The 21817-nt window shown below is 32.6% G+C and overlaps 1 long non-coding RNA gene across 1 annotated transcript; it reads right to left on the bottom strand.

Annotated features, from left to right (window-relative positions):
• Window positions 1-4731: 4731 nt before the first annotated feature.
• On the bottom strand, window positions 4732-8253 carry LOC144998695 (uncharacterized). Its single transcript, XR_013660400.1, has 6 exons — window positions 8074-8253; window positions 7214-7282; window positions 7077-7140; window positions 6012-6207; window positions 5842-5934; window positions 4732-4863 (listed from the first exon to the last, which is right to left on the bottom strand). It is a non-coding gene; the product is annotated as an uncharacterized LOC144998695 (long non-coding RNA).
• Between the last annotated feature and the right edge of the window lie 13564 nt (window positions 8254-21817).

Raw genomic sequence — 21817 nt, 5'->3', positions numbered from 1 at the left:
CTTTAATTGGGTAGTGTTTTCTAATAAGAAAAAAGATGAAAGTGGTACACTTGTGCTTAGTTAAAATTTATAAGATATGTAATAATTTATGGCATATGCCAAATATCATAAAGGATTAATTGTAATATTGTCTGGTTAAAATAATAAAGTTGCAATTTAAACTGTTTAAAAATGTTAATCTGCTTTGACAACCAAAGAATCTCAGGTGTCTGCACCTTTAAGAAATCAGAATATTAGAAAGATAAACTGATACGAACATGCATTCATAAAAAAGGAAAAATTAGGTAAGTTCAATCCAGCTGTGGCATATTGAGTTAAGTGAATTTAAAGTATGGAAAGCTAAAAGGCCCCCCTTGTGCTGAAGATAATTTTATCAATCAGTTGTTACTCCCCTAAAAACAACCAATTCTTATCTTATAAAAGAAATCATAAAAGTCAAACACTAAATTATGATTCAACAAAAGCAGTTGAAGTTACCTGAATAATAATTTGTGAAAATGATACTTTTGGACAAATTTACCCTTGATGATCAACAGCATCATATTAGAAAATCCATCAATCTAAAAAACCCCCTAGAAACCCTAGAAATGCATAAAAAAATACTTAAAGATATCTATTTTTGACAATAAAAACAGGATACAAGATTTTGACCTAACAAAGAACTTGTGTTCTTTAATCTTGGAATCTCAGAAATAGGAAGAGAGGCAATGACATAAACATGCCAACAAAAAGTCACAACATCGCTTGGAAGTTACCTCATTTGATTAAGATTTAAGCATTATTTACTTCTCTCTACATAATTTAATTCAATAACATTTTCATCCTCAAAATAAACCAAATCAACTCTTTAACTTAAAAAAGACATTTCATCAAGCACCTAAAGTGCAAAGAAGAACAATCTACAACTACACAATATTTTGTTGGGGTTTTCAAAACAATTAAATTTTTACCAACAACATCACACCAGGAAGTTGGATATGCTCAATAAATCACTGAACCTTTAAAAATTATACAAATCTACGCACTATTGGTAAATATTCTAAAGGTGGAATCCATAAAAACACCACATTACACAATTACAGATAGATAGATATATTACCTTGATCCCTTAAGTTGTTGCCCATGCTTTAATTACCTACTAATGACCAACAAGTAAGAAAATCAGTAAAGAATCATTAAAACATTGCTATACATGTAAAAAAAATCTAGCTTTCCATACATAAAACATTGACCAACACATATGCACTTGGCATATGTGTTTTCAAATTCATTAAGTTAATGCTCTTCTTGAAATGCCCAATTAGCATTTCTTCAATACGTTGCTATTAAGAATAAAAACTAAAGTATTTTGTAAAAATCGGTAAAAGTACGCTGTTATTTCCCACATTTCTTTATAAAGTTAACATAAGTTTTAAGGCTTGCTGTTATCCTAACCAATTTGGGTGATATCCATCATCTCTGCCTCTCTTGTTGCCATTATTCAAAAAAAAAAAAAAGTTTAATGTTTTTAATCTGAAAATGAAAACAGAAGCATTACATAGACCCCCCAGCTCTCCAATTTTCAAAAACGAAAATGATATCGGCCTTTAAACATCATAGTAATTATAAAAGCATTTTAATTTTCAAAGAGACTATTAAACAATGAAAAAAAATTACTTCATCAAGAGTTTTATCAGACCTTCTAGGAAACGCAAACCATTTGGGTCGGAAGAGGGTCATCGCGTAATTTCAACCAATTTGGCATATTACATCAAACTTTAGAAACTCATTTACAACTAACTTACTGTCATATATGAAAATGGATTTAAAGCACACAAACCAAGAAACAAGACTTAACAGCTTTAGCTATTGGGAATATTGTTACACCATGGTGAAAAACAACATACACACAAATTTATGTTCTTTGGTTCTTCAAATCCAGGCTGCCATGCAATTGGTATTTAAATTAACATAGTTTGTTCTAATCCTTTTATTATATGAATATATGTATATATATGATTTAGTTAGAAGGTTTGTTTAGGGTTTACTTTAAAGTATAGAAAGCCAAAATACATATATATATATATATATATATATATATATATATATATATATTTATCATAAACTTTTGTAAATAGTTACCTTTAAGTAATGCTTCCCTCTTTGCATTAAACAGTCTTTTTTTTCAGACCACCAGATGACTTCACTTCAATAACCACACACCTAACTGAGCATCAATAAGCCTAACTGATTATAAAATACATACATATATTTATCATACCCATCATATAATCATGGAAAACTGCATGTCATCCAACAGTTTCAAGTTGTCCTAGATGAATGAAAATACAGTGCCCATTAAGTAAAAAAGAAACAACCGTTTTGTCATGATATGATTAAGTACAAAAAAATCTTTATCATAAGGGCATATGTGGAAAGAACAGATTCAACTTTTAAAGGCAAAGAAAAAGGATAACTGAATAAGAAAAAGAAACCATTGGTGTCCCAGTTGTACAGCATATTGTAGCTTCCCTAAAAAGAATAAACCTTTGATCACATCTTTTAGCTACAAGAATATGAGGAAGCTATATATACAGCTGATGGAAACGCCCCCTTTGGAAACTATTAGACTGGATATGATTAAAAAGTTCAGAGTTAGTATAAACAAAATGGAATGAAATGGATTTGAATGTTGTTTTCCACCTTGGTTGCTTCTGAAACAGAATGAACCCTAATTTACTTCAAATTATTTTGAATTTAAGTGCATCAGCGTAGATATCTGGTGTCAAAATGTAATTCAAATATTGTAAAGTAATATATGTAGTGACCAAGGGTAGGTATCTACACATGAAATCAAACATGGGTTTTTTCAAATTTTATGCTTTGACAAAATAATAACTGATTTTTTCATCATTGTAGGTATCTACACTTTGTTAGAAATGCTAGAAAACAACCATCCAAACATGGTGAGAATGCACAAAGGCTTGAAAGAAAGTGATTAAAAAGAATAAATAAGAAAATGTGATACATGGATGTATTAAAGAGAAGATAAAGAAGTATTGTTCTGATTTGACCTTAGGAACAGTTACCAACAACACATTTGGTAAATGTTAGAAGTACAGAATCTGAAACAACCAACAAAACCCATCCAAACATGAAAAACAGTATCAAATGATCAACAAAATCACAGTTAGAGAGAGAGAGACAGAGAGAGAGAGTGAGAGAGAGAGAGAGAGAGAAAATCAGAAAATTTTTCTCATTCATAACAAGTTATATAGCTATATACAGGTAATTATTTATTATAATGCCATTATAATAAAAAAAAAAATTGGAAGTACAGTGCTAAAATTGGGTAGAGTTTTCAAAGAATAATGCCCTAATAAGAAAAAGATATGAAAGTACAATGCTATAATTGGGTAGACATCTAAAAGTATAAGGACCTAATAAAAAAATAGTTAAAAGTACTATGCTATAATTGGGTAAATTTTCAAAGTGCAATGTCTTAATAAGAAAAGCTGAAAGGACAACACTGTAATACAAAGAAAAATGAAACTAGGATGCTATAAAAACACAAACGGATGAAAGAAGGTTGTTATTTATTGCAATTAGTCCTAAAAATAATTTACACATTAAGATAATATCACACAGATTATACTCCTTAAAGTATTGAAGAAAGTTTTGTAAATTGTTACCTTTAAGTTATTAGCACCATTAAATCATTAATCATAATGGCAGAAATCATGAAATATTGATTGACTCGTGTTATTGGAGATGTTTAAGTACAGTTAACATGATAACAAGACAGAGATAGTAAAAAGTCCAACACTAAACTATGATTCAACAAAAGGACTTGAAGTTACCTGAATAATACATTTTCCAAATATTCAACATCTTTTTTTTGATTGATTCAACATCAAGTATGTTAATCCCATCAAGATATTGAATAGACAAAGGTTTTAGGAGCAGAGGGGTATTTCTGGAAATATACAAACAGGGTCATACACTCATAGCTATAGTTACATGTACTCCTGCATATCGTTTCCATGCTTTGTCAGCTTGTAATCAGTGGATAGAAGGTGGTAATTTGATAAAGCAATTTCATAATAACCCAACACAACACCCTTATTAATGAAACTAAAAGTGTACCTTTAAACATCAACAGAAAAACTAAATAAGAAAATTGAAATCATCAAGTGTTTTTATAGTGTTGAGAGTAAAAACATACACCTTGATTCTCGGAAGCATCTTTTTTTTCCACCATATAAGTTCGTTATTTGGTTTCTAAAACCTTTTCTTGTTTCAGAGAAATGAATGGAATATGTCAAAGGAATTAGAAATAAAAAAAAAAATAGCAACTACTTGTGGATCATGGAATATTTTTACAATGAATGGAATTTGTCAAAGGAATTGAAATCTGCCATGTGCATGGTTTTGACAGGAAATACAAAGGATTTGTTTCCATTCATTTGTTGTTTTGTGTTTAGTTTGAAAATCTATCAAAAGATTTGAAGTGAAAATTATGTTAAACAACCAAAACACCCTTTAGTGACTTTTTTTAATAAAATAAAATAGAACTTGCTATTTACTGAATAAATAAATAAGTAACAATACCGCAATAGAATCCTACAAAATTCTATGGAGTCTTGAAGAACACTGGGAATTTGGTTATGTTCAATAAATGATTGTACCTTGGAATATTATTCAAGTCTACGCACACCCAATAACCTTTTAATTTCTCAAAAACTACTTTTAATTCGTTAAATAATGAAATATATATATATATATATATATATATATATATATATAACCTCATCAGGAGTATTATCAGAGTGCGTATTCATCAACTTCTTTAGTTGGATGTTGTGCTTCATTGCCACATCAAACCTACCAAGAAAAACATACCACATGAGTCCGAAGAGGGTAATAACGTCTTTTCAACCAATCTAACTTACTGTCCTATATAAAAATAGACATGATCCCCGAATATATTTCCAACTCCATGTTGTTTCTTTAAAAACAGAAAGCAGATTTCTGTATGCATGAATCGCATGGATACAAAAAAGTAGACTTTTTTCAAATAAATAAAAGAATTGACTAAATAACAATTATCTTTCATAAAGAATTACCAAGCATACTAAATAAATGCTAAAGGTGCTTTCCATGCAAATTCAACATCTTTTCTTATTGATTCAACATGAAGTATGCTAATTACATCATTTCCTGAAGTTAATAAATGAGCACAAGTTTTAGGGACAGAGGGGTATTTCTGTAAAAACACAAACATGGTCATGTAAAAAAGTAAGAAAATCAGAAAACAAACATAAATCATTGCTATACATGTAAAAAAAACTCTATCATACCATAAATAAAACTTTGACCAACACAATTGCACTTTGACATATGTGTTCTAAAATTCATCAAGTTAAGGATTTCAAATTGTTCTTCTTGAAATACCCTTGCCATCAACCAAAATAATCAAAAATAAAACATGGTGAGTTGAAGATTGTTGTTTATGGAAGAAAATCCATAAATATGTTGCCATTATGAGTTCTAAAATTCATCAAGTTAAAGATTTCAAAATGTTCTTCTTTGAATACCCTTGCCATCAACCAAAATAATAAAAAAAAAATAACATGTTAAGTTAAAGATTGTTGTTTTTAGAAGAAAATCTATTAATACGTTGCCATTATGAGTAAAAATTAAAGTATTTTTTACAAATCGGTAAAACTACATTGTTATTTCCCTTAAAAAATTAACATACATTTCAAGGCTTGCTGTTATCTTAACTAACTCGGGTGATATCAATCAGCTGATTATTCTCATATGCAACATTTTTATTCACAAAAGAGAAATGATTATTACCTCTTTGTATTGACCATTTGTTTTATACATTTCAAGTTCAACCCACCAAAGACCACACATTGTGGCCTTTCCCTTCTATGATTTCCCAATTCGCTACATAATAAGTAAAAAAACTTTTTAAATAAATATAAACACTGACTAAATAACAAATATCTTGTGTAAAAAATTACCAGGCATACTATATAAGTGCTGAAGGCGTTTTCCATGCAATATTAAACATCTTTTGTTTGATGAATTCAACATGAAGTATGTTCATCCCATCATTTCCCGAAGATAATAAATAAGCACAAGTTTTAGGAATAGAGGGGTATTTTATGGAAATACACAAACAGGGTCATAGACTCATAGCTATTGCTACATGTAGTCCTGTACAAATAAATAATCAATCAAACAGTACTTAATCTTTTTTAAGAAAAAATAAATAATGGAATTTCAAATCTTCCCAAGGAATGATAAAATCCTTTGAATAAAGATTTTGAGGGAATTAAATGGAATCCATTTTGTCAACCAACTTTGCAACTGAAGGAATCTCCCATTCCCAATTCTTCAAATTTCTATGGAAACCATGAACCAAATAAATAGAAAAGGTAGGAAAGAAAGTAACATATTGATTAAACCTTTGAATTTCTATGGAAACCATAAACCATGAACCAAATAAATAGAATTAAGTCTTTGTTGAGTAAACCTTTAACAGTTGCAATTGAGAAAAGTTAAAGAGTTAATATTTACAGACAGTTATACTATTAAATAGCTTTGAAGTTTAAAATAAAATTGTTTTTTTCAGAAAGAACCTCATCCACATCCTCTTTGTTGAGTAAACAGCCAAAATGCTGACCAGGAAAGCCATTAGATTTATGCACTCCAAAACCCAAACACAATAAAGCATCATTTAGATATGAATTTCACATCAACAACTTTTGAACCAAGTGAACTTTTAACATAAAAATAGATTAAAGGGGTTATGTGCCTTATATAAGGAACAATACACAATCTGATATAAGTTTTTTTTTCCAAAATCAGTTGGATATGCTAAATATCAAACCCATTATTTTATTTGCACTTTACAACAACAAAACAAAATGTATTTAGTTCCTATGGCATTTGTTCCATTTTAATATATGTAACATTTTATGGCATGCCAAATATCATAAAGGAATTGTACTGTTGTCTAGTTAAATTTATAAAGCTGCATTTTGTACTGTTTAAAGTTGTTAATTGCTACCAGAAGAATTTACCATTTTGATCAACTTCTTTCAGCTTCTCCTTAATCTGCTTTGACACCCAAAGAATCTCGGGTATCTGTACATTTAACAAATATTAGAAAGATAAATTGGTATGAACATGTATAAAAAAGGAAAATTAGGTAGACCACCTGTGTAACTTCTGAAACAGAGTTAGCAAACGCTGCTTTAGCATCCTTTTCAATGGAGCATTTTCTGCACTTCATTTGGTACTTATAGGTTAACCTCCCAACATAATCATCTCAACCTAACCAAGTTCCTAGTTCAAATTTGAATTTTAGGCTTCAACTGATTTCCCAGGCATTTCATCCAACAGATAGAGGTTATACATTTGCTATGTTACAAATCTTGGGCTCTTAGGGCTTAGATAGCTTCTAGTATTAATTTTTCTTTGGGTTGTTGATGATCTTCAAGGGGTACATCCCAAATAGGAAGCAGAATAAACATTAGCAGATGAAGTATTCCATGATCACACACTCATAAAAAGAGATTTGACTAGAACATCATCATCATTTGATAAAATTGATTATTCATAAGAATGCTGACAGAATCTGAAATACATTCTCAAACAACCAACAAAAAATTATCCAAACACACAAGACATTATCAAATAATCATCAAAACCACAAAAACACAATCTACACATTATGAAATAAGCCTACCAGACAAGCTTTATGAAGATTTTACAGAAAAAACAAAAAACCTAATAAAAAGACAGAGACTAAAACCCTAAAAAATAGATAAAAGTACAGAAATACTATGTAGTTTCATTACAATAGAACTTGAGAGCTTAAAAAGTCAAATTTTACAGAAAAAACACGCCACTCAGAAAAGAAAAAAAGAGTTAAAAAAGCAGCAAAGAAACTTCGATCTTTTGTTGCCCTTATATATGATATATACAGAGGAAATTTCAACATGAAATTGGAGAAAAAAAAACCTAGAGAACTAAAAATAAGTACGAGAAGGCAAAATAATAAGAAGGAAAACTTACAATGATCTTTGATAATTTCGTTGGATAATAGACATGATTGTGAGTGTGCTGCGAAGGACTGGGGTGTGAGGATCTGAGGAGAGTGGAGTCACGAAGATCGGGCGGGATGAATCTCCGGCGGTGTTTGGAGAGCAGCGAGCGGAATGGGAGAAGAGGGAAGAAGAAAAGATTCTTTTTATATTAAGCGCCAATTCACCGACTCGATCCTTTCGACTTCCATTCCAACGGTTCTTTTATATTAAAAAAAAAAAACATTTCCATTAATCTTAAGCCAATTTATCATTAACTTTTGATTTTTACGGTAACCCATCTTCTTACCTTTTATTTTAAAATTGGCCTCTTATATTTTCATTTTAATTTTTATTATTATTATGGTATAACAATTTTATTTGTTCAAAATTTATATATATATATGGTTAGGTTCATTTGAGACCACCTATATTTTGTGAGACCGTGAGACGCATTTTTTTATTTTTTTTATTTTTTTTTATTTTTTTTAGTTAATTCATGTTCCGAAAATAATATTTAAAAAAAGAATTTTTTGATTTTTCCATTTATTTTGCATTTTAAAATTAGTTTTAGAATATGTACAGTTTAATATTCTATTTACAATATTTCACGTATTTTTCGAAAAAAATAGAATTTATTTTTTTTTTTTTTTTTTTTTTTAGTTAATTCAAGTTCCGAAAATAATATTTAAAAAAAGAATTTTTAGATTTTTCCATTTATTTTGCATTTTAAAATTATTTTTTAGAATATGTCAGTGTAATATCTATTTAGAATATTTCACGTATTTTTCAAAAAAAAAACGGAATTTTTTTATTTTTTTATATTTTATTTAGTTAATTCAAGTTCCGAAAATAATATTTAAAAAAAAAATTTTGGATTTTTCCATTTGTTTTGCATTTTAAAATTATTTTTAGATTTGGTCTCACGGTCTCACAAAATTAAAATGGTCTCAAATGAACCTGAACCTATATATATATATATATATATATATATATATATATATATATATATATATATATATATATATATATATATATATATATATATATATATATATATTGACATCTTATTTATTCCTAGCTTTATTTATTTATCCTTGTTTTTATGGTTTAAAAATCTTTTAAAAAATTTGACATCTTATTCGAATATATGATTTAATATATTTTTTTAATGTTTCTTTCGTTCACATTATATAACGTTTTTTTATGTTTTGCTCGTATAAACAGATTAAATAGAGCCCTGGATAATAGCAAACATCAAATATTATTATTTAATGTTGTTTTTGTATGTGGTTTTTGTTTACATCATTCGTTTATGTCCTTTACTTTTTTTATTATGCTTTTAAGAGGTTTTAATGTTTTATTGTTACTTTTTAAACGAATAATCTTCAATATTAGGATAAACAACTATCATATTGTCATAACAACTATATTTTAACAACCATTTGTTAAAAGAACAATTTTGAATAAAATCTAGTGTTTGTTAATAACCATTAAGTATATATTGCCTGAATAAAAAAAAAAAGTAAAACACCTAAAGTATATAAATTCTTAAATAAAATCTATCGTTTGTTGTAACATCCCGATGACGAGGTGCTTCTAATTTTAATCATATAATTTATTTATGTTGGGTTTTGGTTATTAAGTTCAAGAATGTATGCAAAAAGGGCCCTAGTGGCATTTTCATAAATTTGGCTTTAGGGGTACACCATGCGTACGTGTGTATGCTGGTACTAGGGCGCGTCGTACATCAGTATACGTGGGGCGTACTTGCCAGATATGGAAATCCTAATTTTTAGGGTTTGGATCGTATTTAAACACTCTTATTATCTCATTTCCTTAACCTCATATGCCTTCGACCCTCTTATACGTTTTTGCAACCCTAGTTTCACCTTGAGGGGAGAGTGTGTGTTTTTGTGCCTTAGAATACGAATAAAGGAAGCTAAGCTCATCTTAGAGGAGTAAAGCACTTGGATCTGGATTTCTACATCATTTGCAACCTTCTTAAGGTATAAATCTTGCAACTTTATCCCTCTATCATTTAGATCTAGTTTTGGGTGTCTTGAAGATACTTTTTGGTCCCAAAAATGTTAGATCTTGAGCATTGCATGTTCTTGATTCTTTAAGTCACATTTTCAGACGCTAGTAGTGTATTTGAGCCATAAAAATGGAGTCCTAATGGTTGATTCCATCCCATGCATGATGTAGAGTGTCTTAAGGCATTAAGATGATGGGTTTTTATGGATTAAGCACTTATTGAGCATGCAAGGTTATAAACGACATTTTGACCTTGGATATGCATTTGGACATGTTAAGACATTGAATTAAGCACTTAATAGATCATAAAGTTGTAAACTTTATGTGACATCACGGAATTTAGGGTTGAATCTGCAAACAATCAGTTCACCGTGAACCTTTTCATATCTCGATTGATTGAATTTTAAAGCATATTTTAGTAGAAATATAACTTCATTTTAAATACAATAAGATAGGAAATGGTATCTTATCTCAAATAATGGAAAATGTCGAACGAAATGTAAAGCACAAACTGTAACTCTAGTAACGACTGAAATAAAAATAATAATAATAATAATAATAATAATAATAATAATAAAAACTGAATTTTTCGTATTAAGTGTCTATGAACAAAGAAAATATTCTAGACTCGTAGTACATATTTCCCTGATTGCGGATATATAAAGAACGTCCAAAACGGAGTTCGTATGCAAAAGGTATGACCATTTTAAGAAACTGGTACCACTTACGTTATCCAATATCATAAACCATGTTGATCCGTAGAGGTACTCGCACACCTCAAATGAAAATTCTGAGTGTTTTTGCACTCAGACTACGCCATAATATTTTATTTACCACTCGAAATAATTTTATTAAAAATATTTCTAAAAGTTAGAAAAATCAGAAGTTTCAAACCAATTAGACGAGAAACATTAAACGCAAATCCCCGAAGTTCTACAACTCGAACAATTTGTCGGATCGGGTTTTTAGAACTATTGAATTAATATCTATAAATCGGCGCTATCATAAGCATTTCATGACGTCAAGAATCGGACACTTAAACCAAAATCCGTTTTTAAGACTTAGGGGTCGTTTGATAGTTGCTGACTGAGAAAGTGTTGATTGAGAAAGGTTTGTCGGGGTAATAAGTTCTTACTGAGTAAAAAACTATGTCGTTTGATTATACATCTGAGTGAATGTGCTGACTGATGTAAAATGATCATTTTACCCTGATGCTCTTTATAATAATAACTAGTAAAAAATTGTTGGATTCGCGCCCGTTTTTTTTTTTTTTTTTTTTGTAACATCGTGAAAACAAAAGTCATAAGTCATAGAAAGATTGTGTTTTATAGAATGCAACTAATAAGAGATTAAAAGTGTAAAAATTTGGAAAGTGGTGTGGTAAAATGAAGGTCAACAAAAGTTACTAAGAGACTAAAAATGTAAAAATTTGGAAAGTGGTGCCACAAAATGACATTTCATTATTATGCTTTTTATATTAAAATTAAATACTTAAATTATAGCAGTTGGTATAAGCTTTTAAAGTCGAAGGACCGGAGGAGACGAATGCAAAAAGTTTTGTGGCCAATCTCCAATAACCACAAATCTACTGTTCCTAAGTTCAATGAGCTTTTATATAATAATAATAATAATAATAATAATAATAATGTATACAAAAACTTCCAGCATAATAGACATTAAATATACTATTTTAGAGATTAAAACACAAAAACCCCTTTAGCTTGCTGGTAAACATCATTGTATGTATACGGGAGACCCGAGTTTAATTCTTGTAATCACCAATTTCATTTGTTTTTATCCAATGCCAAGGGTATTATTATAAAGTCTTGCTTTCTTTCTCAATCAGCCTCCTGCGAACTCCTTTGTCGGTCACACATTTCTTACCGAGTCAGATGGCCAAAGTTGGATTATCAAACACATTTTGCTGACCGAGTCAGCGTCAGACTTAACCAAAAACCGTTGTGAAGCCACAAACCACCGCAGCCCCACCGTAAACCACCAACCTTACACCATCATCCTTGTGACAATCGAACATCACCAAGAACCACCATACATCCACTGTTTTGGTGGAGTTCCACCATCATCAACTAATTGCCAAACTTTTTCTAAAGTTTCCTTGCTAAGAGTCGCCGGAAAATGCCACCCACCGCTCACTACCGACGAGAGAAGCACCCAACAGCCTCCATCATTGGCAGTGTTGCTGTTTCTGATCATCACTGTTTCCCTCCCTCCTTCCTTTCGTCTTTTCCATCGAGTTTAAGCAGAAGCGAAGCAACAGAAGGCCACCGGAGCAGCCTATTGCCACAAACCGCCGCCGCCCATCACTGTAGTCCAGCCACCACCAGGAAACACCGAAACACCCTTCTCAAACACCTTCAGACCATAACCTTGCACCTCCCTGTCCTTTATCTCGTCGAGCTCACCTGAAAAGAAAGGAAATGAAGGCAGTGAAGCTGCCACTGCAGGTCCTTCACCACCCACCGTTGGCAAAACCCATTTCACCTCCAACCACCGTTGTGACTATTGGAACGCCTCCATACCGACGTCTACCCCCTGAAACTGCCTGGCGTTCTTTCCCTCACGTCAAACCCGCCTGTACAGGAAAACAAACGCAGCAATGCAGCCATCGCCGCCATCCGTCGCCGTTGTTGTGGAGTACCGAACGCCACCGCCATCATCGAGTTGTTGCTGCCTAGTCACCCTAGCCATCACCGGCCACTGTAAGTCCGAATCACCACCACCAATTGTAACCTTTGTATATGATTCCTCAGGTAACGACACATCGATGCGAACCTGAAGTGGGTCTCATATTTTTTTCCGCGTTTTGTAACATGAAGGGGGGGGGGGGGATGAAATTGAAACATGACTTAAAGTTATTTAAATAAAACTCTAGGTTTACTGAAACTTACGACTTTAGCCCCTCCTATGACATAAGTCAGCAATAAAGTTCGGACTTACTTTTATATTAATCAGGATTGGCCCCTCCACCAGGAACCATAACAAATTAAGTCCTAAACCCTCAAATCAGTTTCAAACGTGCACATTTATCCTCTGGTTTTAGAATCATTTTCAAGATCAGTCCCTAGTGTATGATTTTGACAAAATCAATCCCTAGAATTTAATTATTTACACCAAGAGCACCCTATACTTAATAATTAATACCAAAACTACCTTTTTTTGGTTTATTAGGTAATATAAATAGACCCGATCATTTGTTTTAAGGGCATCAAACGTCACAGAACGACATTCACGACAAATTCACTCTCAAGCCTCGTTCACGCTTCAAGGGTGAGTGTTTACGGTCCCTTTTTAATATTTTTACGCTATGGGGGAGAATGCATGTGCTATATATATTTATTGATCTTGACAAGCACTTACCGATTTTAAAACTAGTTTATAAATATTATTTCGTTAAATAATATTTTATTTACAAATAAACTAGTAATAATTATGTTTTATGTAAATATGTTATAACTGTTTCTAAATAATACAACTAGTCGAGACAAATGATTTATGCATACAAAATATTATGATTTTATATTAAACTTATGTTATGAAAAGTTATCACCTTTGTAGAATTTCAAGTTCATACCAAACATACATATACGAGTTATCAAACTCTTATCTTGAAATCATTTGTGTATAGTGTACGCTACCATGGGATTTACCACTTGTTTGAACGAGCATTACACATTTTTATGGATTTTCCTATCGAGTATAACCGGTTTTTCATGACAAAATCTAGTTAAGGGTCTTATGAGTGAGACATTATTCATTACCCTAAGTGCAAACAAACACTTAGAAGACCCACACCACTATAATCGTTAATTTTCGGAGCTGAGATACGTATGTATAGATCTATACGGGTTGACACCCCCACCCGTGGTTGCTAGCTACAACCTCGACCCATCAATCGAAGCGGGTGATAAATATCTAAAACAATTTTACAACGTCCAATGAAGCGTTGTAGGGGTAGGTACAGTCACATAGCTCGGTTATAGGACTCACTATAAGCATTAACTAGATCTCATAATCTAGAAACCACGCATCCGACTTCTATGATTATCAAACATTTTGAGTAAGGATTTACTCATGGTTTTCTGATTACCAAACGTTTTGAGTATGGATTTACTCACGGTTCTTTGAGTACCAAACATTTTTAGTATGGAATTACTCATGGTTTTTATGAGTACTAAACATTTTGAGTATGAATTTGCTCACGGTTCTTTAAGTACCAAACATTTTTAGTATGGAATTACTCACGGTTTCTCTGCGTACTAAACATTTTGAGTATGAACTTGCTCACAGTTCTTTGAGTACCAAACATTTTGAATATGGATTCACTCATGGTTTATCTGATTACTAAACATTTTGGGCATGGATTTACTTATGATTTCTCTATTATCAAACATTTTAAGTATGAACTTTACTCACGATTCCTCTGTCTATCAAATACCTTATGTATGAATTTACTTATAAATTTCTATTTTATCAAACATTTTCAAACATGGTTTAAACTATAAATGGAATACTTTTTAATCTTTTAAAGTATCATTACTGCGGTTAGCAGAAAACCTATGAACTCTCACCAACCTTGTGTTGACCCTCAAAATTTCATGTATTCTTAGGGTATCATCAAACAAGCTTTCAGTCAGAAGATTAGTCATGGATTTCAGGCGACCTAGTTTTATCTAGCTTTTGTTATATCGTCCTATCTGTTAAGGCAAATTTATGAATTTATTATTATGAACCTTGTATTCAAACCTTAAAGTGTAATGTAACTGCTATGTTGTTATTGTTGTAACTTGTGATGTATATTCAATTTGTTTGTGACCCATGAACTAAGTCACACAGCCCCACGTATTCTGCCGCCTTGGTCGGGGGTGTGCTACTTTAGCGTTTGCATTCTTTCCAGGTACTCCTTGCATACGAAGTGTACGCCTAGCATACTAAGGCACGCCTTAGTAAGCTTAGCATACACACATACGCAAAACGTACTCCTCCAGTCCCACCCTTTACTAAATTGCCACTATGGGTCCTTTTGCACTCTTCCTTACACTTAGGGAACAAAACTGCATTTTAATAAAATTATAGGGTCAATTTAGAAGTAGCTCATCATCGGGATGTTACAAAAATCATATGTGATTATAAATCCTTTATATATCCAAATATATTCAATCATATATGATTAACAGAAGCAAATATATATATATATATATATATATATATATATATATATATATATATATAAAACCTTTTTGGCGGTTTCTTCATGATATGCCATATGCACAATCTATGCTTTAGGTGATAAAAAATCGAATCAATTGCTTGCTTTAATGTTGGATCTTGATCCGTTAAAACTAGTAATGGTTGTTTAATTGAAGGAGCCTTCAAAAATTGTTCAAGTAGCCACTTGTACGAATCCACATCCTCGGTGCTTAACAACTCAACTCCGACAGTAACATATGATTTATGATGATCAAGAACAGTGAATGGAACAAAAACCAATGCATACCTGTTTCATATATAACGACATAACCAAAATACAATTAACCATATTTAGAACTGAAATAAATTAAAAATAATGATAATAATCACATATGATTAAACAAAAAATGAAATCATAATGCTTGTTTACAATTAATAAATCACATGCAGTTAGAAAAATAATTACGTCAGCATACTTGTTCATAATTTAATCAGTCATCAATCACATGTGATTATAACACATAATTGTTGGATTAGGTGTCTAAGCCTGTTGAATCATGAAGTGACCCTCTTAAACTTCGTCTACCGCAGCCCTAAAGGATCTGCAGTCAAGCCCTCATCAGCAACCTCATCCGAAGTCATCTTCCAACCGCAGTCTTACTTAGTTTAACTTTATCTACTTTTCTGTAATACTCTCAATTGTCCAGTATGCCTTGCATGGCTACTCTTAGAGATTTGATCCAATGTAATTCTTGAGTCTCTATATATAGAGCTCATTCTTTCACAGTTAAATACATCTATCTGAACAATCTTCAAGTCTATCGATTACAGTTCTCTATCACACACCTGATATCTCTCCTTACTCTCAAAAACCTCTAGAACATAACTGAATATTATTTCTCTTCGGAGCAAGTCATTCGTGAATTTATCACTAAGCTTGATCTCACTCACTAACTTGGTTTGAATTCATTCCATGTTATGAATCAACTTATGTGTTTACTTGATATATCACCTGCTGTCATTTATATTTCCTTAGATTTTCACAGCTAACTATCTAATTATCTAACTCATTAACTTGTTATTGTTGAGCTTTTAAATCCTTTTAGCTTAACTATTCCTTAACTATACTTGTTCTAACGTTTGTTCAAGTGTGTCTCACGATTTTCTCTCAACAATTGGTATCAAAGCCATAGTGGTTGCTTTTTGAAAAACAAAACTCTGATTTTCAAAGGGCCTTCTATACCACTGAAGCTCATTTCTTAAAAAAAATAAACAAAAAAGGGAAAATGGCACAAGCACTATCTCTGAATGTTTCCAACATTGTTGGTGGTTCAAATCGAGATCCAATATTGGTGGCAAATGAATACCATTACTGGTCTCAGGGAATGGAAAGGTACTTACGGAGACTTGGTAGAGATGTATCGTGATCCGTAGAAGAAGGACCACATGTCCCTGTTCTTACACCTGTTCAAACTGATGGCGCCACAACCAGACTAGGAGGAGGACAACCAGTCATGAACCATCCCACTAAAGATGATCTCGATAAAATGGATGATGTGCACGGAAGTACCCACTAATTTTAATATCTATAACCTAACAAACTTAGACTAACTATGCACTTATAGGCAGTGTACCTAGTCAGATTACAGTATAACTTAGGTACGTCGGATGTCGATCACAGGGAACGGTGATACTTTATTTACTACTAAATTAATCTGATTATTAACAAGCTGAAAGGATTTTTATCTAATTTTGCAAGTTTAGATGAAATTAATTCTTTAACGATAACATAACCAATCAACAAAACACTTCTATTAGTTCGAATCCACTTTCACTCAATGGTTATACATTAGCTATAACTATTACTGTTGGTGACCAATTAAGATAGTATTTGTAGTTTAGTTCTAAATCTACTAATTACTAATCAATTCATATAATTCTATTTATGTTTATACAATAGTTAGCACATAATCAATTATTAAATAAGATTGGATCCATGAAAGATTGATTAATCAAAACACAATTACATTCATAATATGAGTTCTCTAACACAACTTAATTTAATTATTCAATTACTAATCTAAGATTGGTTTGATCTTAGGTCCAATAACTAGTGTTCACTATATTATTAGGTATTCAAGTTCATGCAGAATTGTGTTCACTAACTACACAAAACAAGGATTCAAAGCAATTAAATAACTAATTCAAGCATGCTAGGTAAAATCAATTAACACAAGCATATCACTAATAATTAAAGTCAAATCTAATGCATTAAAACCATGAGTTCCAGCTTCATCTAGCTAACAGAAGCAGCTAGATTTAGCTGGACATATCAACAGTTAAACAAACGAATGTTATAATCCAAAACATATTAAAGTGTACCAAACTATGAATCAATTTATGCACTTCTACTTCCTTGGTGTTGAAACCAGCTTCCACGTATATTTTCTCCTCTGATTTTTCATCTTCAAGAAGCCCTCTCAGCCACCAAAAGTCTTCTTAATTCGTAATGGAAGAGAGTTTATATAGTTTCTGGAAATTCACTTCTCACGTCGTGAGCATTCCAATTCTCACGTCGTGAGATCGAGATAACCTTGTTCTGCAAGGATTCCTTCACCCGCGTACATATCTTCTAGAATTCTTCCCACACGTCGTGAACCATATATTGTTCACATCGTGAGTACATCTATTTTGGGTGATTTTCTTGTCCTTTAATCTTTTAACTCCCAAAGTTTCTTCCTTTAACGTTTTTAGTCCATTTTCTTCAAAATATCTTCTTTTTGGCTGCAAATAACATTTAAACTCATAAGTACCATTATGCTAAACAAATTACCAACTTATATATAAAAATGTATTTAAATATTACCTAAAAATAGGTATAAATATGGCAATATCAATGGAAAATTATGTTGCTTTTTATGAAATCTCTTGTGGAGTTGCTCCTGGCAACTTCGACATTATCATAAACTGTAAATCAGCAAAATAGATCTAGGATGTTCTCAATAATTTGTATGAAAGCTTAGAACAAACTCAAGATAAGAAGCTCACAACCGCACTCAATGAATTCAACAACTTCAAAGCGCATACTGGCGAAAGTTTAGAAGACTCCTTCAAAAGGTTTAATCTAATAGCCACTAAGTTATCAAATGCTGGCACCATCCGCGTTAACCATGAAACAAACCTTCAATTTCTCAACGGTTTGGGAAGACATCGGACTACTACTATGTTGATAGTTCAAGGAGATAGAAAGATTCATTCCCCGTATCTCTACAAGCTCTACGGGGAACTGCAAGCACAAGAATCCACCGTACTCAAAGATTGTGCTGACTTTGGAGGACCACTTGCTCTGGTAGCACAAGCTCCACATAATCAATCTTACTCTCCCTCGTATGATACTACACCACAGTTGTACGAAGCCGAATCAGAGTATGATGATGATGAAGAATTTCAGAAGCCTATTGCTCTTGTTAGTAAATAGTTCAACCGACTACCACCTCCCTATTTTCGTAAGAATCAACAATTCAAAAAACCTCCTTTTCGACCGTAATTTCAACCCACAAAACAATCACTCTCATTATCCTAAAAGTTATCACCTACCATCGCAATCTCAAAACACTCAACCAAAGGAGCCACCGCAGTCCATTCAAACCTCTGAATTAGGTACCCCCTCAGAAGACAAAGTGATGTTGTAACATGTCACAAGTGTAACAAAGAGAAACATTTTGCAAAGGATTGCAAAGCAAATGTGGTGAAAGACAGAGCATTCTACCTTAGAATGGCTCAATAATTCGAGGAAAAGGAAAAGGATAGGGTATATATGGCCCATGTCAAAAGAGACCATCAAGTTTGGTCATCCAGAGATGAAGAAGAAACCATCAACAATATCAAAGGAAAAGGCAAGATCTACATGATAGCAACTGCTGATGATGATGGGTCTACAAACCTGGAAAGGAACTACTGCTCCATGGCAAAGGATGGAACTCTAAGTATCGTCGAACAGGTAAAACTCATGACCCAAACTCTAAACTACAACATGCATGATTGTCAACCCTTCATAGACAATCTTAATGAGACATGTATTGTTGTCCTTACAGACTACAACAAAGCCTTAGATGAGAAGAACATAGCATCCTAAAAGATGTTTCATGTAAGAGGACGACTTGACAAGAAAAGACTCAAAATGGCCATGTTAGAAAAGGATTTAGAATTAGATAAAGATGCAAGAATGTTGAGTGAAACACAACTAAAGATAACTTTGAACCAAAGAGATTTAGCTCAGAGTGAGAATGTACGCTTAAATATATTAATAGAAAAATTGTTCAATGAAAGTGAAGCTATTGAAAATTTGGTTAATAATGGAACTGTGGACAATACATACAATTGGGGTTGGTCCAATGGATATCCTACCACAAAGGATTCCTCACCCCAGTTTAACAAAGACCGACTATATGTCCCTCCGGACCGAGAATTTTATTTCTCAATCAATGACAAGACTTTTCCCAAAGATATCAGAAACCACTTCAGTAGACTTCATAATCTAAATAATAATTGTGTCATTGAGGAAATTGTGCCTGAGGTTTCGGGTCACACAAAAGATCAAACTCCTATCTGTGGCACGATCAACTCAAATTCTCAGACCTCATCTGTTGTTGATGAAGAAATCGTCATAGAAAGTCCTAAAGTCTCACAAGACTTTCCACCTTTGTTCTCAGACCGCAATGCCTCTCATTGCAGTCATGACCCTCAGAAAAGTCCCACTGAAGTCATAACTCAGACTTATGCTTCTGTAGCTAAGTCTTCCTTACCACAGTCCACAATAAAAAGCTTTGTGACTCTTCAACCAATTCACCATGAACTACCCATAGAGAACTTTGAAGTAGGTCAATGCTCTCAAAGCCCTGAATCTTCAAGTTCCGATGAGTCAATCCCTCGTTCTCAAAACTTTTCAAAGGTTTCCAGGAAACCACAGTTGAACACTAATGATTGCGGTTCTCCAAAAACATTAGCAAAAAAGGATTTCGAAGAGGAAATTCGATCCCGAGGCACAAATCGACAAACCTTTTCTAAAAATAAAAGACATATCAGATTTCCAAAATCTAAAAGTCCAGAAAAGTTTGTTTTTTCTCACTATTATTCAAAAAAACCGTCCCATCAAGAAAACATGCAAAAAGGAATGTACAGTTTCAACATCCATCCCTAACTCATCTGAAAAAAACAAAAAGAAAGAAAGGTCTTTTCGTAGCAATGATTTTCAAATCTATTCCTCAGATGATCCAAAATGGAAGGGTATGTTACCGACTCCAACACTTTTAAAGTCACATCAAAATTTCAACAAGTGGAAGGGCATTTTACCAAATCCTAGAAAAAGGTCTAAAGAATTTACACGTGCTAAATCTTTTTTGAAAAACACTTTTCATAAAAGAACTTTTTCAAATTCCAACAGCATAAATGTCATATTTTACCAACCTCTGACCAGTCACAAGCCTACCTCATCCTTCTGACCACTAACCAAACAAAGTGTCAAAAAAAAATACAAAATTTCAGCTTGTCAATGTCAATGTAGTTGTCAAAAAGGTTTATCTCATGTTAAAACTGATCCTTTTCAGAAACCTCGTAATTTTTTTTAAAAATGCAGCACTCCAAAAACTCACAAACACCTAGGACTAGGATTATAAGTTGACACGAAACCAGTCCCTGCAACCTCAATTTATGCATCAATCATAAACTCATCTTTTGTCCCAGGCTCCAAACTAGTTTGGATGCCTAAACAAATCATGTAATTCTCAGGCCTTGTGCAAGGAGGTACAAGAAGAAGAATGGTTAATCGACAGTGCCTGCTCCTTGCACATGACAGGAAGGTTATAATACCTTCGAGATTTCAGGCCAATTTGCAACGGTGGAAATGTCACATTCGGGAACAATGCGAATGGGAATATACGAGGTTATGGTGTTCTTACCATGGGAAACTTCTCTATTCAAAAGGTTGCTTATGTAGAAGGCCTTAAACACAATCTCATCAATGTTGGTCAACTATGTAAAGCAGGTCATCGTGTTGACTTTGATGAACAATTTTGTTATGTAATGACAAGCGATAGAAGCACTTGTCTAATTAAATCCAGATTCGAAGGTACTATGTATCCTCTGGATGTATCTCTGATCATAGGCAAATTGCAGTTATGCTTCCTATCCAAAGCAGTATCCGAAGTCAGCTGGCTATGGCACCGCAAGCTAGCTCACCTCAACTTCAGATACATCAACAATTTGGTCACAATTTGGCTATGGCACTGCAAGCTAGCTCACCTCAACATACTGGTTATAGTGGATGACTTCACACGTTTCACATGGATCTTCTTTCTTCGAATCAAGTCAAAAACACCGCAGGTGTTGATCAACTTCATCAAGGAAATTGAACTTCAGATCAAGTTACCATTTAGACGTATCCGAATTGATAATGGAACCGAGTTTACTAACCATCTCCTAAATAGTTTCTT

Source organism: Lactuca saligna, chromosome 5 (genome assembly GCF_052625555.1).
Source record: "Lactuca saligna cultivar CGN05327 chromosome 5, ASM5262555v1, whole genome shotgun sequence".
NCBI lineage: Eukaryota > Viridiplantae > Streptophyta > Magnoliopsida > Asterales > Asteraceae > Lactuca > Lactuca saligna.
Note: the sequence above shows the minus strand (reverse complement) of the source record. Positions and strands in the feature narration are given on the sequence as shown.